General features: G+C 40.0%; 1 protein-coding gene across 4 annotated transcripts in view; it reads left to right on the top strand.

Annotated features, from left to right (window-relative positions):
* The window catches only part of LOC113135550 (zinc finger MIZ domain-containing protein 1-like), a 97214-nt gene that overhangs the window by 26423 nt on the left and 46964 nt on the right, over positions 1–23827 (top strand). For all 4 annotated transcript variants that reach the window (XR_003296182.1, XR_004463339.1, XM_026315662.1 and 1 more), the window contains exon 2: positions 211–309. The gene's annotated coding sequence lies outside the window, so the exon portion shown is untranslated. The remainder of the gene's footprint in view (positions 1–210; positions 310–23827) is intronic.

Genomic DNA, 23827 nt, shown 5'->3' with positions numbered 1-23827 from the left:
GTCCTTCATGGGCACAAGAGCGTGAAGGAGCTTATCCATGCAGAGAAGAAGTGTATCACATTTACCAAGGCACAGATGCCACTCAGAGCCCAAAGGAATCTGTGACAAGCAAAATCATTGAGTGGTCTTGATTTTCAGTGAAAATGCAAATGTAATAATTTATTGTTGGGAGATTGATATATTTTCTTTTTCTCCTCTGATTCTTCTCAGGGACAGAAGACGTGAGGTGCTGGAGTGGTTCTCCTTCTGGTGTGTGAATGGGTGGGGGGGTCCTTTGTGGTGAAGAATCAAAGTTTGAAGTCAACACAGGTAAGTCTCTTTTTTTTTTTTTTTTATGACATGTTATGAAAATTTTAGACGGTTGTTGTTGCTGCAAATGCATCTTTTGGAAATACTGTGTAGTACAAAATGTACATTAGGGACTGCCCTAGTGAACTTGAGTTATTGTGAATGGATAGTGAATGTTCCAGGCTTACTAACATGTCAGCAAGAGGTTGCCAGCTACACTAGTTCACCAAGTAGCCATTAGAGTGACTGTTTCTCAACAATGCCCAGTTGAATGTAATGTTGCTTACCTCTATGTTTCGAGAACAGCACAATACCAGTTTGATTACAGTTTCTCTAATCTGTTCTCAAAGTGTACAAATTAACTTTTTTAAAATCTGAAACTTACCAGACCTTGTAAGGAACTTCCTAATTAAGTGGGAATTTGCTTTGCCTGAAATATTTCTGGAAAAAAAATGTTATGTCACAGCTGGAATCAAACAAAGCTTGTTACTGGAAACGGATATCAGCCTCCCCTGTCACTATAGTGATTTAAAAACCACAACTTTGTTTGCTTGGACATGCTCTGTCCTCCACTGTGCACGAGTGTCTTTGGTAAACATTTGATGCCAGCAGTTTGTGTGTGGCCACAATGCACAGCATGTTGATTTTATCAGGAGCTCCTGAGGGCTTTGAGTCACAAAGTGCTGAGGTGTTGCATCTGTTTATGCTTTTTGCCGACATTGAGGTCAACGTAAAATCTGACACATGTGCATGTACACACATATACGGAAGGTCATGGCTATCCTCTTCAGCAGTAACCCATTAGTTTATCTTTTATGTAATATGTAGTTCAGCGTACATTGCATTAAAGGGAGAATTATGTTGTGTAAAGGGATGTAATTTGTTTGTCCACTGTATTATACAATTCAGTTATGGTTTCATGTATTAGGAGTTCGGACATACACAGGAAAGCCACTGAATAGATAAGAGGGATTAATCTTCATCATAGCAGTGTGTATGCTGAGAAATGCAGTGCCCTGACAAACATCTGCTTGGCACACCGCTGAGTGGGATAAACCAGAGTGATTATTGTGGAAATGTCAGGCGAGGTAGACAGTGAGAGCAAGTGAAACGAGGAGGGATATGACATTAACAGGGACATGATATCAGTGCTTCACAGTTCTCTCTCGCTCTCTCTCAGTCCCAGTGACAGGTTTTTCCATCTCACTGTCTATGTAAAGTTGACTTTGTGGAGGGAGAATATTGTAGGGTTTGATGGAAAGGCTGTAGTTATAGGAAACAGTGTCTAATAGAAAAGTGTAATCTAGAAATCAGTTAGCTAAATTTAAAACTGTAGCTAATTATTACTATTAATTCATTATTTTTCTTTGATTTGTTTAATCCATAACAGAAAATACTGAAAACTGTCTATCACAGGTTGATGAAGCACAAAGTGACACTTTGATCAGATTTCTTGTTTTATCCAAGCAACAGTCCACAAAACAAAAGATCTCTAGTTTACAATGGAAACAACAGATATTCACACTGGAACCAGCAAAACTCTTTTTTTTTTTTTTTTTTTTAAACAATTGTCAAAATTGTTGGCAGGTGATACCTGTCAGTTGAATCATTGAGAAATTGACTTGTTCTTACAACATGAAGCAGCACCCAGATTCATTTCTGTAGGTTGATGTCTGAATTTTGCCATGCTGGTCTTTATATGGTCTCTATAGCAGCAGCGTAAAGCCTAATGAATAATTGCTTTCCTCTGTGAAATGTGAGGGGTGCAGACATTCTGTTAACCTTGCTAAAGGAAAAAGGGGAAGAGAAAAAAAAAAAGTCCCCTTCCTGTCAGTGGTCTCTCTTTCTCTCTGTTCTTGTGAGATCTGGAACTGATAAGTGTGAGGCCTCTGGTAACTGAACAGGAAGGATAGAGGGCCTGGCCTCTAAGCTCCTGCCTCTGCACACATGTCCACCTCCCCTGCACAGGAAAACAAAGAGAGCAGAGCCATGTCACTTCAGGTTTCAAAACACTGAAACCTATTTGAAGGATTATTATCACTTGTCTGAGTAAAGTCCTATTATGAAAAGATTTCTGTTGAATATAAAAACGCTGTGGTCTTTTGATAAAATAGCCCACAGCCAAATTATTTCTTTGTAGTAGTTTCACACCCAGGCACAATCACAACACTCTTCTTCCACTGACCTGTGTTCAGTCAAGTGGAAGTACTTTATTAAATGAGTAGGTAGAGGAGCAGTGAGAGTTTGTCATTCACCCTGAGCACCCACAGGTCTTAATGACAAGCTGTTAAACTGATAAGCATGATGAGGCTGTCGTAATGTGTGTACAGGGGTGAGACAGGTCCTATAAAGAAAAAACGAAAAGCCCAACCAGGAATAAAAATTCATCTCCATATTTGACTAGTTAGAATAAACTGTTGAGTGGAGGTTGAAGGATCAGTGTATTATCACTAAAATATCTTTACCAAAAATGTTGTTAGAAATGACATTATTGAACTCATCACAGGACAATTCAACCGTGTTTTAAGTATTTACTGCATGAATGTTGAAATTACAGAGAGGTTATGTTACTAACTTCGTTCTAAACAATATTCCCTTAGTTAGTGGAAAATAAAAGGGCTAGAAAGTAGCTTAAAAGCTGTTAGCTTTTAATGATCATCATCTAGGGGACCAGTACCATGTCTTATTAGAAATAAAAACATTACATCGTTTTTTGCTACCATGGAGAGTGATTAAAGATTTTGTTACCTAAATCATTAATATCAATAAGCTCTCTTCAATAACCCTAACCCCTAAAATCTAAGAGAAAGGTGCTTTTACTAGAAATTCTCAAAATTCTGTTTCTAGTTGTATACCTCCGTTTTCTAACCTTAACTTCAGTAATTAAAGTGCACATAATATACTCACATACTATTTCAACATACTTCTGTTGCAATTACGGTATGATTTCTCCAATAGAGTCTGACTCCATTTATTACCAACAGCTGGATGTAACTGGATCCAATTCAGTCTATGATTGAGCCAAAGCATTTTTTGAAATACAGGACTTCACTTAACTGGAATGAAGTGCTCAACACGATATCTTAACAGTGACCAATTGTCCAAGGATTTTACCCTTGAAACTTTTGTGACAGCATGACTGTTGACTGAAAGGTTCATCACTGATGTGTATCAGATGAGTGGAAACGTCTTTTTTTTTTTTTTTTTTTTTTTGAACCCTTCTGAATGGTGGGTGAGGCATGACAACATAGCACTTGAGCTGGGTTGCTTTTTTTTACAAGTTTTTAATTTACAGTTTTTGGTTGACTGAGATGTTCTGGGGTGGGAACCCTTACCATGAGAAAGCGCAAGATAACATGTCAGGTTGACAGTTGACTTATTAGCCTATTAGCCACCGGAGAGACAAAGATGTAAATGAACGTGGAATTTGTCAAGAAAGCGCCCTTTTTTTTTTTTTTTTTTTTTGCAGAAAGCCTCCCCAGGAATCTTGTAAGTCTGACCCACTGATGTAGGGACTGGAGTTCAGGGGTCAGGGAGCAGAGCTGGAGTTATCCCTGTGCTCTCTGCTGCTGCTGATGACCCATCCGCCTCTCCAAGGAACAGAGCAGCATAACACAGAGACAGAACTCAGTGTACTGGACTAAAAATAGATGTGGCGTCACCCCACTTTCCCATAGACACATACAAATGTAGATGCATGTGCTCACGCTTGTACAAGCACCCCAAGCTGGTGCAGCCACATGTCTTCATAAGCAATCGTAACCGCTGGTGCTAGTCAGTAACAGGCCAGAACGTGTTTGATTGACAGGGTGACTGTGGCAGTACAAAGTGTCTGTGTATTCAGGACAGATGTTCTCTGCAGCCTGCTCTGATGGTCTGAGTTGATGTACAGCAGGAGGAAGCCATTAAGCAACATTTGTCTCAAAGATGAACCTCCCCACTGTTCTGCGACCCTGTTGAATCTCGGCGCCTCCTTTACATTTCATGTCTTTGTATAAACTGTTTGCCTGGCTCTGCCCAAACAAAGACACTGCAAAGAAAACGAAGGTCACTGAACAAATGATGTAGCACTTGCTTCCTTTTATGCAAAATAAAAGCGGATATCCTTTTGACATGCTATTCATGGATAACTTGTCAATTTCCTGCTCATGATGAAAAGCCTGAATAAGCCACGCTTCGCAAGCCAACAAATTAATTAATGGCATGGTGTAATATGTAAGAGCACTTGGCATTGAGATGCTGTTCGCTTGTGAATGGTCTACCTCAGTGCTGCTTCTTGAAATATGACCGTATTAACGAGCCTAATGCTAACATATTACTGAATTTCTCTGTCAGTGAAGGCAGTTACTGCGGTGGGTGCATTCAAATGTTCTATTTGCAGTATGTCTCTGTAAAGCTAATGAAGTGATGATAGTGGCAGCACTTGCATGAACACATCAGCTGATCTGACTGTCATTCAGGTGGCCTAGTTTGGTGATGTGTTTGCAGCAGGAGGACAAACATGTGCCCAGATCCTACTCACTTCAACATTTCCTAATTTTCAAATGGACTGATCTGAGATTAGTCTTGTTAACACTATTTAACACTTGGAAACAAAAAGCAAATAGGTGTGTTTTCCAAAATGTCAAAGTATTCCTTTGAACTTATCTCCAGTTACATGTCAAACACTCAGAATTTAATAACTTTGCTTCAGTGAAAGGATCTTCAGTTGATGCATAGCTCATGAAAGAAAAACAGATGTTTTAGTATTTACAGCACTTTGTCACCTTTTAAAAGTGTAAAATTAAGAATCTTTGTCTTTGGTTCTTTTAAAGCCTTTGATATGAAATATAGTGGATGTTACAAATTTATCTCCTCAAGTTCTGGCATGATTGGTTGTTATAAAGTGAAGACGGTTCTTTTTGAAAGCTCAGGAATTAGTGGCAGACTGGCTGATAGTCATCAATTTCAGACTTGTTTGGTAATTTTGGGATCAAAGGCGATGATGAGGATGATGATACTGCTGCTAATCCCACTGAAGGGGATGATTGAGTCTTCAAGGCAAAACAGCTGTCTTATGTGCCGCCTCTCCCCCCACTAATGGCTGATGATGATGGTAGCATGAGTGTGAGTGAGTGCAATTGACAGCAGAGTTTGAGCTTCCTCAGGGAGGATGGAGAAAGACTGAATCTGAGCAGAGGGAAGCAGGCAGTGGGGTGGCCATGAAACATTTATGCACCTGGGGACTCTTTGCATAAGGATAGCAAGCTGAGCCAGTAATGAAGTAAATAGCAGAGGACTTTTAATAGCGCTGTTTGTCCTTTTATGAGATTAGCTTCAGTCTGGTTTCTTATATAAATTGCATTAAAAGCCTAATTGCATACAGTGATTTAGTGGTGCCTTGTGCTGGCAAAAAAAAAAAGCATGTGGCAGTGCCTTGTAAAAAATATTTACATTTGGAATAATCTAATTGTGGTTAGCTACAAGATAATTGGTACCACGGGTGTACGGCTGGTTATAGCTCAAAGCTGGACAGCAGAAGGTGAGTTATTCCCAGCTCTCGCCCGCTCTGCCTCGGATTGTTGACGTGACAGCGATGCACCAAATGTGGACATCCCCAGTTGCGCCACTTAAACAGTTGTTTCTAAACTCACCCTGCTCAGTGGGTGCAAGCTCCCATAGGGACAGAGAAGGCGAGAGAGGTGCAGAGGAATGGCAAGATGAAGAGGAGAAGAAGGGAGAAGTAATATTTAGACAGCTGCACGTGTAGTGTCATGTATCGCTATCAGTTGAAGGGGGTGTTAGAATTGGGGGGGGTATTTTGGTATCCTCAACTAGGCCTCAGACAAACTCCCCTGCAGTATTGATGTCACTGCACCCTCCTGACAGCAGACTGTAAATCATAAGTTGCAGTCATCTATATGTTTCCATATCATAGCACCAGATTATTATATATGTGAGCCAAGTACACTATAGAGGCCTGTTCAAAACGTGTTTTGAAGTTAATTCAGAGAAACCTATACTGAGAGCTCATTGTCAATATCTCTGTCCTGGTGAGGCTCGGCACAGTAACAGTTGTGTCAGACATCTAGTCACATGTCTCCGGTCCTGTGCTAAACTGGCCCTGTGCCTTGAGGTGGTGCATGGCAGCTGACTGTTCTGATTCACTGGGAACTCAGCTTGTGTGTTGTATGTCTCACAATGCATTGACTCATAGGAAGTCAACGCCATGCTTGTTCAGTGTCCCGCATCTCTCATTTTATTGGAACTTTCTGTTTGACTCCTCTGTTGCCTCTGTGTTTTGAGAGAGACAGTGGTCTTTTCTTTTGACTGCGTATATCTCTGCATTACTCATGTTTATTTTTTTCATCCAGTGATAACAGTCAGAGTTTCTTGTCACTGCTAACTCGCACTGTTATCCTGGGGCGGATGTGAGCGGCCAGTCAGTCTTTGGTAGTGTCTTTTCATCTGACATACACCTGTTTTGCTTTCCCACCACCCTACTCCATACAGTTTCCTCTTTCCTGTGAGATCCTCCATGCTCCCCTGTGCCATGCCTGACAAACTTTGACATACTTATCATTAGTCAAAACAACAGACAGTGTTATTATTGTATAGCAACAATAATCATGGGCCAAGCATGCACCCAGAATTATTAATATTTATGTTTTATTGTAGGTTTTCAAGAACATTTTATGCCACACTAAAAAATAAATGAAGACACAGCTACATTTTTAATTTTGTATCACCCTCTAAAATGCAATTTAACAATTGGGGGGGGGGCAATAAATTTTGCATTGTTTGGTGGTTAAATGTGATAGATTTTGCTTTTATTCTCACCAAGGTATATTTTTTGACCAGCCTTAAATGGAGAAAATTTAAAATATTCATCTTTAGCAGAAAGAATAATAGAATTGTATGTTCTTTCAGTGGCTTCTTTTTAAGATAGCTTTTTGTAACTGTGCTTCCTTTGGGAACCTTTTTCTATTCAGCCATGTTACCGCCACAGGGAAACTAGTTGTCTTTGTGCTCCTCAATAAATAATTTTGCTTTGTGACAGCATGCAGAAACACAAGATTAAATCCCTACCTGCAGTCCCTCTCACTCCGCTAACAAATAACATGAGCAACACCCGCAGCAGCCACTAATTGCTGCTGGATATTAAAGTGAGGTCTCCTAGGACACTGACCTTGCTTTAGCCAATCATAACCGAGTGTGTTACAGGGTTGAGCTCTGATCACAAGAGTCCCCCACAGCATGAGCAGGAGGAATGGATTATTCAGATTGGCTGCTTGTAGGTTTTGCTGGACACCAAATTTTAATGACATCTATAATGGCATCTTTGTGAGAGATTAATGGTGATGTAAGGCTATCAAAGCTGAAAATGCACAGGAGTCCAGCCAGACAGCTCACTGTGTGCCAGGTACAAACACAAAGAGAGTGGTAGGTGTGGGCATTTCATGGCAGCAGCCAGATTTTTTTCATTCTTGTTCTCAAATTCATCACCTAGGATCCTTACACATCGTCTTGCCTGTTTTGTCTGAAACTAAATGTTCTGGACAGCACAGAATAACAAACCACTATGCATGAATCTATGCTAATAAACTTTGTTTAAATAGTTATTACATGTGGAAATAAAGAGGTAAGAGAGAAACACTTTTAAATGTATCATTTAAAGTAGTTTCTTCATTTGTGTGTGTTTACACAAATAAATGCTAGTGAAAGTGTTGTCTCATTGAGGGGAAGGCAGACTTTTTGTCAGCCTGGTTGCAGTGCTTATTCAGGGACACCAATCAATGGAAAAATTTATCTGATGTTCCATTTTTCTGAATATGTTGATAGTATAGTATTTGTGACTGAAAAGCTGGTTAATTTGTAAAATTTGAGTAAATTTTATGCTTTAGAATAGAAAATATATGTACAGTTTATAAATAGATACATTGATGTATGAATATATAAAGGAATATAGCAAGAAATTGGGTTAGGAATGAAAAACTGTCAAGTGCTGCAGCTCTCACCGCTTTTGTGTGTATTTGCTGTAAATAGTGCTGAGCAGAAGCAAGGTTACTAACTGTAGTAGCATCTGCATTATGCTAATGTAATGAGAGCAGGAAGCCAATGGAGGCTAGTTGCACTGGATTGCTACCGGGACACAAATGCAGGACTCATCATGCAAATTAGCAGGAGGGCTGATCGCTGAAAAACAAAACTTTAACGAGAGATAAGCAGACAAACCAGACCACACCTCCAGTGCAGGCCAGATTCAGATGCTGAGTTTTGCTTTGATATTTCTCTCTAACCAAATGTTCTTATTGAAGCCCCCAAGCAAACATGCAAACAATCTGTCCTGTGTGTTTCCAGTCACATGGGCCTGAAGTGCTGGAGAGTCAGCGTGTCTGTCTTGGTATTTCCTGAGGCTTGGTAATAATACATACACACTCTCCTTGTCTTTCTTTCTATCTGCCTTACACACAGGAGGATCATACCTAAATAGTCAATAATAATAGTAATTATAATAATGTGAAGATAATCCCTAGCAAATTAAAACTACATACTACAACACACAAAACAAGGTGAAAAATATAAACCATAATGACTAAGCTTCTGTTAGTGTCTAACTCACTGTTATTATGTCTTAACTTTGATAGATATTAAGATGTGTGGGCTTTTATAGTAAAGAATAAAATAATACAAATGATATTAATATGACTATAAATGATTATATTAGTTCTAGTCTGATGTATACAATTAAAATGTATACTTTTCTAGATTTGATTATTTTTGAATTATTTAGACAATTGATTTTTTTGAGCTGTACATTGCCTATATATTATGTGTGTTTTTAAAAATAAGATTCACTCCATCATTCATTAAATTTGTAGTGTAATAACCTGTGGTTTCTCCTGACTTAGAACAGAAAAGAGAGATAAAAGGAACCATTGACTTTCTTTTTTGCCCTTCTCCTTTTTTTATACTTGGAAATATTTTTACAATAAACTGTGGCCCCCAAAAGATCCAGCCAGTAGAGAAAGCCTCGGCTACTTCCAGAGACAGCTTCTTATGCATTACATCACAAAGAAGAATATTTTTGGCAAATACACTGAAGCCAGTAAGAGATGCTGTTGTGAGTATCATTGGATGCAATAATGGCCGTGCATTACAACTTTATTTGATTTAATCATTTAAATGTGTGCGCACTAGTTCATCGACTTGATTTGGAGTGTTGAAATGCAGAGTTCAATTAATAGTCTAATCAAATCCTTAGAGGCTGCTGCTGCAAAAAAAAAAAAAATTGCTGTAGTCTTTCTTCTTAGGCTCACAACCTTAAATAAAATGTTCTACATGTTTTAGCATTGTGCTGTATATAGTCCAGCTAGTGTGTTAATATGCACGCTATAAATGCAGATGTTTACATCTAAGTACTGTGAAGTTTAAATGAAATGAAATTGGATCATAGGTAAATTAAATGCTGTCAGCACTTCTGGTCACTAATCTCCTTTTTTACCTATTTACTTGCCATCTAAGACAATTTCATGGTGTTGATACAGAATCTAGAAATTCAATAGCTCAACATGTATTGCTGGGATTATAAATTGGAATCTCTCTGGGGGATGTAGGTCAACTGAAAGACTATTTCCTCAAATATTGTAATCCCCATTTGTTCTGCTTTTTCACCAGAAATAGCGCTTTGAGGTCTTTCTCAGACCACAATGCCCTGGGCAGGACAGTTGCTTTAAATACTTGTTCCCAGAATATTTCTCTACTTTTCTGTCATTTCCAAATCATTTCTACGTTGCTTGCCTTAACGTTGAACAAATTTTGGAAAACACAACGTCACTATTTTATATTTCCTTTCTTCTCTGTAGAGTTGACCAGTCTGCTCCGCTGCACTCTAGGATTCAAAGCAGGTCGTGTTTGTAGTTGAACTGGGGAACAGGGTCACCAGGATATACCCATTTAACCTTGCTGGTTAACCTGCACATGACAGAGAAAGGAAGTCATCTATTTGGCTTCAAGTGATAAAGTCTGGGTGACCTGTTAATTCTCCCTGCCCCTTTCATTGATAAAAAACCTTCCCAAACAGTTCCCCTCGCTCTGTGATTTAAAAGCCACACTCAACCAAACTAATTTCATACCCATTTCTCTGGACTGGAGAAATAGTTTTGTGAAATCATGCATGAACATAAAAAATTGATTTGTTTATGTATCATTTCATTGTAGTGGGTTTTTGCCCTAATTCAGTGACAAAACCTTGAACTTGTAGGAGAAAAGTGGCAGGATAACATTCCTTGCTGTTATGTTCAAATTCTGCTGCTGTGTTGTCTAAACCCGATAACAAGTATGATACAAGACAAGGCTGTCCATTGTGCAAAGATTTTTTTTTTTCCACAAAAGTCATTAAGCTGGATCAATGCTCCCCAGAGAAGAGATACAGAGGGTACAACCACATACAGAGATGGAGGGTAGTGTCAAAATAGGTAACACAGTCCTAGTCTTCTTCATGGTTCAGCAGGCCAAGGTACATACTACATACCTGCTATTATGTGGATATTTTTATTCAGTTCATAGAATTCATCCAAAGTCTGTCGTATCTTTTTGTTTCTGTGTAAAGGTCAAGTTCATCCTTGTATTTTCACACTTATACCATGTAGATAGTTTTGGTTTTATTTACCCATGTTTTGACATTTCTGCCTTCAACTCAATACAATGGAGGTGAAGGGAATTTCTCTTTTGGTTTTCATCACACATCGAAAATTCAACAGCAAGCTACCCTTCCACAAACAATGTCAGGGTTACTGTGAATAATCTGCAGACCTATCTATCAGCATCACCAGAATGCTTTTTTTTTTTTCAGTGAGGTTTGTGACAGCAGAAATGTCCATGGTGCAGCAGCATGAATAGTATTTGGGTAATTAAAAGCAAAATTAATGGCATAGCTAATAAAGGAGAAATTCTTTACTTTTTTTTTCAATATGCATGCATTCATGTATAGTACAAAAGGTACTGCTTACTGTCATCAGTCCTACTGTCCATACTGGTTGTGAAGGGGTCCCTTCCTAATGAGATGGAAGAAGAATCTACCACTTTTGACTCATCAAAGTTCGTTTGCATGGCTTAGAGAACACTGCTTTTGTTTGCAGTCCTTTGTGAATCTAAATCTAAGAAACTAACTTTATTGATGCCACTTGAGCGGAAGAGCAGAAGTTTGAAAATGGAAGAAAAATGTGGGAATGCAGAGTCAGAAAGAAGTGATCTTATCATGTCATTCTGTCATATCTTCTTGAAGCTGGCAACATTAGCCCCAACTAGCACAATAAATCTGGATCTCTGACTGAACTGTCAGCATTTGAGTTGTATTGTGGGTTATTTAGTTTCCAGGTTTGGATAAGAAAGAAGTATGCATTTAAGAAAAAAAGGTAATGTTCCTGGTTCTGCGTCAATATTGATCTTTTTTGTTTCAGATTTCGGCATTAAAAGCTAAGTTTTTGGAGTACTCTTAAGTTCAGTCAAAGTTAATATAAGGCTTCAGTCTTAAGTGGATATCTTTAAAGCTGCAGTCTCTTTAATACAAAATTCTCTCTTTATTTTACTGTCCCTGTGCAGCAGATCTGCAAGGAATTATCATCCGGAAAAATGCAAAGGGGGAATACTGAAATAAAAAGACTGCACTTGTGGAAGTTATTCACTTGATTTGTCTAACTCAGACTGCTGAAACCTCAGTAACTTCAGCTGAATTGTGGAATACTTTTTCGTGAAACACCCCCCCCCCCAAACACACACACACACACACACACACACACTTTTACTGGAGATGCTTAAGGAAAGGCTCTCATCATGGACAGGATGGACAGGAAGAAGGACTGAATTGAAATGAAAGTGTTTCAGTGTAGATGTGGATGTGTGACTAATGTTTGGAAATGGAAAATCATGAGCCTATTCTTTAAGTGAGAAAATAAGGGCGTGGGGGGTAGGTTGTGGGTGGGTTGTAATATGGCTGGACTGAACCTTTAAAATAGGGAAATGAAGCACATGTACTTGTTTCCCCTCATTAAATCATGTTTGCCAGTCTGTCTTTGTCATCAGCATGCAGCCTGTCTGGGGCAGTTCCACATGACAGCAGCATGTGAATGTATGGACAGCGCATTTAGCCTCCCTCTTTCTTCTCTGTCTCATCTTGAATGTGTGTACCTGCAGGTCATATAACATCATATAACAACAACATAAAAAATAAAAGTCATAAGATTGTGTTGGGGGAAGTAAGTATTTTCATGCATATAGGCGATGAAGATGAATGCTGAGAGAAATCTCCATCTGTCTGCTTGACTGAACAGCGCATGTTGCTGTGTGGTGGTGGATCTGCTCGAGGGGGGTGTACAGGCAAATTGAGGGGAGCAGGAGAGTAGATTCGGGGGTGCGGTCGGGGTTTCTGTAAATAGCCCACCCTGCATTAAGAACCAGTATGCCAGGGTCAGCTCACCTCCCAAGACACCGCTTACATTTTCTCACGGCACAGGAGGCTGTGGAAGTCAGTGCTGACTGTTTGTCTACTTTATCCAGGTCAGATCTGATCTACTCTCACTAGTAAAGCACTGACGCTCATGACCCTGGTGCACCCCTCACTCCCAGCCAGTGTCAAAATAACAGAAGCAGCACTGTGGAGAGCATCTGCTGCTCTGCCTGCTGTTATGAAATCATGCTAAATCATGCTAAATATCTACACTCAGATAAATTTTCAGATCAAAACAAACCATCCACTCGTTTTGATTTCCGTCTTTCTCCACATTAAGCTGTTAAAAGAGAGTTTGCCTTACAGCATTTGTGCAGTGGATATGTGTGTGTGCTTGGAAGTAGGTCATTGATTTGGAACTTGGACACTGATTACGTGCTGGCCTAGAAATGGGCTATAATCTGTGTCTCTCATACCAAAACAGCTTTTCATGAGTGGCAGTTATTTCAAGGTCAGAACAACAGTTGTGTCTTCTTGCTACACATGCATGCAGACTCTTAGTTATCTACTTTCTCAGTTTCAGCAGATTGCCAGAGTTTGTTGCTCATTTTTAAAGCACTGAAAAAAAGACTCTCAATATCATCTTCATCTCTCTTTATAGCGACTAGAATGTGCCAAATCTACAGGCATGCCCTGTTCTGTCCTTGATAGGGGTTTGATGTGCTCATTCGGATGCCATTTGAGCCAATAATGTAAATATTCGTGGTCTTTGAACAAGCCAAGACGTGCTCTAATCTGTCTCTGATATAAAGTCTAGGAACACTCCTGGAACACGTGTAAAAAGGGAGTTTTCTCCATGACCATGTTGGACTAAACCTTGTATTCAAAGCTGGGAATTAACTGTCAACTAGCATCATCACAACTCCCTCTCTCTGTCTCTCTTCATAGCTTGAAGTGAGCATGGTATTAGTTTCTGCTGTGGATTTTCCTAAAACTCCCTAAGGAGACATCTTTGATATTTTTTGTAAATGTAGCTCGATATAGCTCTGCAGCTCTGCTTACAGTTTGGGTTGATATTTAGCTCGAGGAACTGGTTGTACCCTCTGAATGGTGCTTGTGGGAGGTCAAAAGGGCATGTTTTTGTACTTCTTGTTCTCTTCCTTATTCTTGGCTAGTGTGGTTCAGGAATAAACATTGGGAGCGTGCTAGTGTGAATGGGGCTCTGTTATTTTTTAAGTGGCTGTATTCCCTGTTGTGTTTCTCTGCTGTTGCGTAGTAAAGGGAATGTATTTTCATAATGTTACTAGGAAGAACTTGAAAGAACAAATTTGAGTTTGCATATTATGTCCAGTTTGCATAAAAGCAGCACTGCAATTGCTCCTCCTCCCTTCTGTGTATCCCACATGAAGGATCCTCACGTTCCCAATGTGCACCTGTTTAAATGAGCCCACGCCATGTTTGCATTTGTTTAGGCAGGGAGGCAGCATCCAACAAGCAGGCACAGACAAAATCCTATCACAAAATGACATCAGCTGCAACAGCTGCAGGCTGTGGCACTGGGAGGAAAGGAGGTAGAGAAAGAGAAGCTAGAGAGAGAGAGAGAGAGGGAGAGAAGAGGAGAACAGAAGAGAACAATTGACCAGAAGCGACATGGGAAAGAGAGGTGACCTGATTGCTCAGCTGGCCAAGAGCACGGGAAGGAAGCAGCAGGAAAGGCTGGTCCCCTCAGTCTGGCCTGGCTCTCTGCTGCTTCTGGTGGGTCCCTGTGTGGCCTTCCTCTCCTCTCTTTCCCCCTCCTCCTTCCGTCCCCCTTCCCGCACTGCTGCCTGTCACGGCTCACTACATCGGAACAAAATGATCAGCTCTCACCTCCTCATGAACATGGGTCATCATAGAAGCCATGCAAGGGCTGGGCCCTTTGTATTAGATAGGGATCACTGATATGTGGAAGGAGGAGGAGCTGCTGGAAAAGTCAATACAGTTTTTGTTTTTACAGCACATACATGCAGGGGTGTTTAATTTTTATTATTTTATTCATAGGGATGAACAGTTACCAGTTTTGTGGCAAAATTTATTTTGTCTCTCTGCTCTTGAGGAATTTTTGAATGTGTGTTTATGATTCTTTTCTCAACAAGAAAGCACGTCAAGTACCTCTTTCATAGTCCTGTAGATCATAATGTAATTAATTCTAATCTCTATCATCATAATGGCTTTTCAGATCAAACACCCACGAGCAGTCCTAACTAAATAATCCATTCCTCTGAAAAATAAACATCCAAACTTTCTCTCACGCACCCGCTCTGTCTCTCCCTCTGTTTGGCCTTGACTTGGAGAGGAGCAATCAGTTGGGTTTTGGGTTTTTGGGGGGGGGGTCAGAAAACAGAAGGACCTGCACATTTGCATACCTTTTTAGCATGTGACTGAGGGAGCCTTTATTAAATCCCCCCCCCCCAAAATCCTCCCGTGAGGTGGTCCCTACCATGGAAGAGGGGTGGTCTTCTGTCTTAGAGACAGGACACACCATCTGAGCCAGCAGACAAACAATGCTTCCAGACACGAGAACAAGGTGGCAGCAACGGCAAAATGTTTTTCAGCAGGCCAGTGTTGTCCCTGTCTGGTTATGCTGGCTGTTAGTTTTAGCTTAATTAAGTTAAATTAAATATATTTGACATTTTAAATTAACTTTTTTTTAGTGCTTTTGGGACAAGGAAAGTAGAAGGCCTTACCTAGGGCTCTTGGAAATTGTAGTTTTTCACAAATTTGATATTCTTTATAGACACGGTGGTTTTGACTCTACAAATTAGCAAATTCTAAAATGTCAAACATTTTTGCTAACAATTGAAGACAAAAAAAAAAAAAACAGCAAGCAGCCAGTCATGCACAACCAAATGCCACATTACAGGTTTGCAGTTGTTTTTACTATTTCAAATGAGACATTGGCTTCATGTTTCAATTTTGTCATTAAAACATTCAGCTCAATCTCAAATGCACCTTGATAAAAATTTCAGGTGCTTTGCTGAATGTGTATTAATAAAGCCTGTACTTCTTGTTACTCCTGTTGTAAGAAAACACCTATTAGAAAGTCATTTGATAAGAGCTTTGTGTTTACCTGTGTCTGTTTGTGTACTGTAGCCGACGTGAAGTGGGGCAAGCCCAACAAGTTACTGTATAAGTATCTGTTCAAGCAAGCTGGGGCAGCTTGTGGTTCAGCTGTACCTGGTGAGAAACTGAGATAATGAACCAAGTGGTGAAGCGAGGCTCTCCCCTGCCAGAGAGGGTCGAGCTGTTATCACACATTTGCTAGTTAGCCTGCTAGCTCCCTTAATAAGGCATTTTAGAGACAACTCAACAAACAGTGTGGTGGCAGAATTACTAGTTACTCATATGCAATTATCATAAATAGCCCTCCTTCTCTTGCATTTTTATAGCAGTTGTGTTTTTAATGATTTTAAAAATTTGAATTTTATTTTAGAATTTTATGGCAAGAGGTTTACAGCCATGAAACATTTTTATGTGATCATATACCTTACAATACAAATCACTAGGAAGAGTTATGAGCGAGAGTCAATGTGAGCTGTTCAACTTTCAAATTCCATGTCTGTTTCTTTGCTGACAAACCAACAAGAAAGCATATCTTAGTGTCAGTGCCATTCATTACTGTTCAGAGATTTTAGGACTGCAGGATCTAATAAAAATATTTCTGTCAGACTTTGGTAACAACAATATAACACTAAAGTTGTTTGATTTTTATATCCCAAGAAACATATAATTTCCAAAGATTTAAGGGAACACATGGCCATCAGATTAAGCAGCATGCACAACACTTGTGTTAAACAAAAAAATATTCTCGCTCTTTGCTGTTTTTGTAAGCCCCACCTTAGCATTTGGCACACCCAAGGCAAGGGGGATGGGAGACCAAGTATGAAGTGAAGAAATATCACAGATGTTAGTCTGCATGAACTCTTTCCCCTTTACAGCCTTCCTGCTCAATCTGGCCTCTTGAGCCTCCACTTTTTTTTTTCTTGCTCACCCTACACAAAAGACAAATGACTTCTCCTAACCTAATTTCAGTTGCAGCATGCAAGGGTCTGCCTCGACGCCTGCCAGTCAACAGAGTTTCAGTAGACACTGTGCAGATTCAAGCTGCTGTGGAGCCCAGTTGGCTGGGTTTCTCCACACAGTGTCCTGTCTTTTTGAGGATTTTTGGAAAAAAATCTGTAACCAGACTTTTCTCACATTCATTTGCTTCTGTTTCAGTGTGCATTTGTTTATTTATTTATTTATTTTTTTTGCATTGCATACCGCAGAGCCAGGGGTGCAATGGAAACAGCAGGGTTATCGTTTCAACCTATGCAACAACCACACTGTCTGTGTCTGTGTCTGTGTCTGTGTCTGTGTCTGTGTCTGTGTCTGTGTCTGTGTCTGTGTCTGTGTCTGTGTCTGTGTCTGTGTCTGTGTCTGTGTCTGCATGTCTGTGTCTGTGTCTGCATGTCTGGGTTGTGAGTGCAACAGGGGTCACAGTTGTGTGACATGCCAAACCCAACCTGGTGGCGGTGGTGGTGTCTCTCATCCAGCCACTCAGGGGGGCAACATGTACTGTCATCCTCAGTGTAATCTTGTTCATGTTTAATTTGGTTACGGAGAGGAAAGCTGTCTTAACCTGATCAATGTCCAGAACCAGGTTTGCTGAGATGCTCTGGACTGATAAAGGGCAGGACATGTGCAGAGTGTTTGATTTTTTTTGGCCTTTCTCTATTTCCCTGGGGACATGTTGCTGCTTCAAGCCAGACTGAGTCTTTGCCACAACCAGCAGGGTCCTTTGATTGATTCCTGATGTGTTGACAGCAGTCATGTCCCAGGGGAACACAGCAATTTTTCCAGAGGATATTAAATGACCTAATGGGCATATTATATGTAACCTGAAGAAATCTGTGTGTTTTGTAAGGTGCTGTGGTGTGTAGTCACTGTTCTGTCTCATGTTTGGAGATGCAGTTTACTATAGTGCACTCAATCAGGCAGCTGGATGTTTTTTTAGCAGAATTTTAATGAAAACAGTGTAAAGTGGTTTATCAGGCTGACACACAAGCACAGAAGAGCTATGAGTCTGTGTGATTTGGCCTTCAGGATGTAATAGAGGCTTTAGACGTGTTGAAAACTGTGCTGCATTTACACTGGCCTCTCAGCTCCCTGTCTCTTCCCCCAACAGGAACTGGCTAATTTCCTGAACTTGATATACCATTTGGTCGACATGGAGGGAAACCTCTGAGAGGGGATCTCAGAGAATTCTCTGCTTTGAAAAGCTTAATGAGTGTTCAGATCTTTGGGTCAATGTTTTACAGGTGGAGCAGGAGTGTTTCTGACTTTTGAGGCACCTTAAAAGGTAAAACATGAGCAGTCAGGAAATGGAAGTGAGTGAAGAGGATGAACTTTTTTTTTAGTTTCTCAAATTCCACTCATGCTCAGTTGTTGCCTCATTAACAGTCATTCACATATTTTATTTGTCTGCTTTCACAGTGTCAGGAGGGACTGGATCACCTGCATATGCTTCTCTTGACTCAGTCTCAGTTTATGGAGAGTAACTGTACCTGTTTTTCCAGCCTTGATAATGCTCTCTGTCAGAGGTCATGACCTTAGCTGGAGGCCATCGTTCTGGTTGGTTGCTGGATGGCAATATGACCCTGTCTCCTGACAGCCTGACCCCCTTCCCCCTCTCTTTCCTTTCTCTATGATCCTACAAAGTGGCTAACACATCTAACTTCCTCTATTGATTTAGATGACCTCTTGATCAGGGCGTGATCTGCTCGTGCAGGTTCCTCTCAACAGCCTCAGAGCTTTGATCACAACTGTTCTTGTACTGTTTCTTTAAACAGATCTAGTTGCTTTTGTTTTGCTTTCAAACAGTGGTACTGGTGCAATATAAAAACGGAATAATTTCCAGACAAAGCACTTGTCTTCCTCTGTACCGCACAAGCATTAAACTTGTGCAGAGGATTACTTGAGTCTATTGATTGGAGTCCTCTGCTGTAGAGAGGGCAGTGTGCAAAATCAATGCTTTATTTTCTTCTAGACTACTTTATGCTTGTTTTTTGCCAGTGAAAATGAGAGGAAAACAAGGGAAAAGGCATTTACTTACTTGTGTTCCATCTTTCTTATTGACTTTAGTGACTCAAAATCAGCTTGTCATCAGTTTTATACTTCTTATCTCCATCACATTGCCAAGCTTGAACTCACCTTTATATTGGTGGGTGAGTAAGGTCATACCTTTTTTTTTTTTTGCACTGATAATACTGTGAGGTTATTCATGACTCTGGCATCTGAATGAATGTGCAGTGGAGTGTGTGTTTGTCCTATTTTGTTTAAGGTTGCGTTTCTGTGCATGAAGATGATGAGGTTTCTATGCTCACATCATGTATATACATAGAGCTGCAACTAATGATGTTGCACATTGTTTAATCACATACAACTGTTAAATTTCCTGTCATCTAAAACAGAGAAAACTCGCAAATCAAAGAATTTGTTAATTATAAAATAGTGGTTGATACATTTTTTTTTTGATTAATTGATTAATGAACTACTTGTTCATCCCTTTATACAAAATAATTGTCCCCCTTTGCGTGTGATCACAAGACACCACTAATTAATTTAAGTGTAATCCAAAGAGCAGCATATTCAGTGGCTTGAAGAAGTCATTTTTTGCACACTTGTGTTGTAGATTTAGATGAATAAAATTGACATTTTTGGTCACTGAGTGGCCCACACCAATCCCAGACTTACACACCACAGAACATCTGTGGAGTTCACAGACAGTTCCTATGCAGTGTGACAGATCTTGAGAGGACCTGCCAAGAAGGATGGGGTAAACTGCCCAAATCCAGGTGTACATAGCTTGTAGAGACTTGCCCAAGACGGGAATCTGTAATTGCTGTCTGAAGTGCTTCTACAAAGTGGCAAATTAAGGGTTTGAATACTTTCCGATTTACCTTTTTTAATACATTTGAAAACATGTTTTCATTTTGCTTTTATGGGTTCCTTAATGTAGATTGATGGGCAAAAATTACATTTGTTCGACTTACAATTAAATCTGTAACACAATAGAGCTTGCAAAAAGTGAAAAGGTCTGGAGCCAGTGTACATTTTTCAAATTATTCTTGTACAAAACTGAAAACTACCCATTCACTCAACTTAAATACAGATGACAATGAGACTCACGATCCTTTTTGTTAGACTTATGTTTTAGCTCTTATACTGTATTTTCTTGAATATTTCGGAATCAAGCCTGCTCAGCAGCTACAGAAAGAATACTAGTTATTACGTGTTCAACAAAAATCTTTTGTTTTGTGATATAACGTTTTAAAAGACCATGTTTTTTGCGAATTATACATAAATGTCCCTCACTTTGCAATTTTTCAGACCAGGTGACCACATGTCCTCAAATATAGATACTAATTCTTTTAAAACACAAGTTAGTTCTCTAGGCATACAGTCCAACATAATGACCTCCACTGTGTACATCTGAGGTGCAGCCCTGGTTGGATGTGAAGTCCAAGACAGGACAGAGAAACACAAAAAGGGGTCAGCGAACAGGAACATGGGTGGTGACAGTGCCTGCATGTGAGGTGGTTTCGCTAACGAGAAGCCATTGTGCCCTCGGTGAAGGTTAACTCTCTGATTCAGTGAGGCAGGAAGTGTTAGCTGCCTCCCCTGCATTTTTCCCATCCATGGCCTCTGCCAAGCCTCAGCAGAACAATCCAGCCCCTGTGACTGAGAGGGAGGGAGGAAAACTGAGAGACTGAGAGTCAGAGACAGAAAGAGGGAGTACCGGGTGGTGGGGGTGAAAAACAGAGTAGAAAGGTCCAATTCTGTAGGGTAAAATCAGGCTCCTAAGTTATGCAAGTGTTCCTTTTTTGTTTGCCTTACTCAGGGTTTTGACAGATTGCATGAAGCATGATGGTAATGCAGACCATTCTGCCCATACCCTCTTCACCAAAACAGCCTCCATTTAACCCTTTGATGCACCTTCGCACATTTTTGGGACGAAGAGACATTTACGTTAATTTTTTGAAGGTGCGTCAAAGGGTTAAGGTAACTCAGATGTATTTTCCTCTACAATTCGAGCTGAAAAGTGGCCAGCTGTAGCCAGGTTCCAGCAGGTTTAAGATCCACACACACACACACACAAACACTGCGAAATGAATATCACAAAATGGACCCACAGACAAACACCCACACAGAAAATAGATATCTCAAAATATGCACACTCAGACAAACACACCCTGAGAAAATAGATATCTCAAAATATGCACACACACACTCATAAGTCACAACACCTCATACCGAATCAACAATCGCATCTTTGTTAAATTATCCAGGAAATTGTTTGCGGTGCTTTGATAACACAGGTGTTTATATGGTAATAGCTTCTGGAGGCTGGATAAGAATGAAACAATAAAGTCATTAGGGTGTTACAAGAAGAAATGAAACCAGGCTCCTTCACACACTGCAACTCATCACGCACATACACACACAAACACATAATCATCCAGAAGAGGCTGAATTCTTACACGCAAATTCATTAAAAAAAAAAAGCTTTTGTCAGCTGCCTTAATGACCCTTGATGTGTGTGAACTTGTGCCAAGTTGGCAGAATTTATCTCCAGTAGTGTTGTGGTTCTATGAAAGATAAAAGAAAATAGGAAAGAATAGAATATACACAAGATAAAATAGATCATTCATAGGAAGATCTGTTTGTTTCACCCAAGCCATGACAATAGCTCCACTTAGGGGTTTTTATCTTAAGTGTGGTGCACAGAGTTTATGTAGGTGAACGGATGTGAAGGGATCCTGCTTTTGTTCTAGACATCAGATTTATTCCTCATCTGTCAATGTTCTATATACTCAGTTGACGGTTGTTATTTCCATCTTCATAAGCAATAACCTTTTCTGAGCTCTCACTCTGCGAGTAGTGCGAGATTTTATTCATACATCTGTAGGTGTCTTCATCATAGTCAGATAGGCTCCAAATAATGATAGTTTTCAAAATACCAATTGAATTTGCTAATTTAATAAGGGTGGTACTATTTATTTCACAATAATGTAAAATAAACTGCTTACACAGTAACTGGATCGATTATTTTTTGTTAGCAGTGCTGCCCTATCATAAGTGTCTTCAGAAATAGAAAATGAAACTTTTTGCATGCTAAAAAGAAGTAGGTGTAAATTACACTTTGTTTTTATTTACCAGAGGTCTTTTGGTGAAAAGCTAACACATATTTAATTGATCATAAATCATCAAACACCCAGGATGACAGCAAAAACAAGCACACTTTCCAAACTGGAAATAAAGACATAAGGTGTTGGAAACAAAAATAACACTGGGGATTATAGTGAAAGACAGTCAGATAACCATTTCACAAGGACCCAACACAAAGACTAGACTAATATTGGCCAGGGTGAAAGACATAAATGTTGTGCATGCTGATCCTCGCTTACGGTGGAGTATGAAATGTAAGTGCTTAATTAAAATCAGTAATACCTTACACTATTCATTACTGAAAAAAAAGGAAAAAATCCCTGTAGCAGGTTACTGTCAGACACTGTTCTAGATAAGTGGGAAAGAATCTTTTTTAGACTGAAAAAAATGCAGATGCATTTGTCTGTGCGGTTGCAGAGCAGTAAAGGGTGACAGACAGGCAGGGTGTGAACAAAGATGTCTATCCACAAAGGTGCCCTCTCTCATCTGATCCCAACACATCTCTCCTACAAAGCAAGGGCTGTGCACAGCATGCAGACGTTGCTAGCCTGCCTCTGTTGGTAAATAATGAATAGGTCACACCTGGTGGTCTCTCAGAGGCTCGCTGCAGCCTCCGTCTGTCTCTGGTGGTGGTTCGGGAAAATGTGTTTATGTGTTTGTGTGTTCCTCTGAGTGTGTGGCAGAGGTCTAGCATTAATCAAAATTCTCCTGCAGTCGTCATTTTTGTTGTGTTTCCTTTCACCTTTAGCTACATAGTGTCCTCTTGTGTCACATCCTCTAAAGTGCTTTAGCAATGTTTGTGCTTTGTGTGTGTGGATCTGTGTGTGTGGATCTGTGTGTGTGTGTGTGTGTGTGTGTGTGTGTGTGTGTGTGTGTAGCAGTTATCCTGAGAGCCAGTAAGAGACATTAGCCTGGCTTCTGTGTTTGACATGACTGAGTAAAGTGACGAATGACAGAATTAGATGTCTTCAGAGAGCTAAAATACAAACTGCATTTAAGTGTCCAGCAATCCAGTGTCCATCATGGGCAGCAGAGATTTCTTTCATGCCTTGGGACCACAAATGGCTGAAAGCTAATTCAATATCATTATTTGTGATCACTTCAAAAGATGAAAGGACCTGTATAAAAGATTTTGCAAATACCCATTTGAGATGTAATGCATCATCAATCATGCCAGCAATCTCCCTCTATCAAGAAGGCTCATCTCATTAAAAATACATGTGGTGTATTGAAGTGTACCAATCATATGAGCTTTCTATAAAAACTGTATGCTGCTTTACAATCAGCAGGTAATGAGCAGTAAAGGCTGGAGTGGAATAAATATTATATCAATCGCTAATCAACTAATCAGTGCGTCATTTCAGGACTATAGAGGAAAGTACATCTTGGATTTAGCCTTTATTCCGGTCTTTTTTCACGCTATCACTTGTGCCACTTATGCTACTGAAACCCACAAAGAGCCTAAGCTCTGTAAACGTAGATTTTTTCGAAGTAGTTTATTTATTCAAGAAGAAGAAACTCTTCCAGAAGTGCGTAGATATGACTGGTTCAGCCCTGCTTATCAGTGGCGCTGGCCGTGTGTGGCAGAGATAATGTGCGGCGAGTGCGTCACGGAGAGCATGTGATTGGAGCCGGATTCAGGAGTCAAACAGTGTTTTATCTTTTGTATATCAATCACTCTGCACTGTGGCCCTACGCACATGAGCACCAGAGCTCACCGCAGTGTTTGTTGTAGCAACAAACCTCTCTAAAGTGGTATTGTGGTGTAGTTGTTTTTTAATATATTTTTTTTATTATTTGTTTTTTTTTTTAGTAAAGGTTACTATTATGTTGTTAGGGAAGAGGCAGAAAAGTCCCCAGACT

The sequence above is a fragment of the Mastacembelus armatus genome, chromosome 19 (assembly GCF_900324485.2).
Source record: "Mastacembelus armatus chromosome 19, fMasArm1.2, whole genome shotgun sequence".
NCBI lineage: Eukaryota > Metazoa > Chordata > Actinopteri > Synbranchiformes > Mastacembelidae > Mastacembelus > Mastacembelus armatus.
This window is presented reverse-complemented; position numbering and strand designations above follow the sequence as displayed.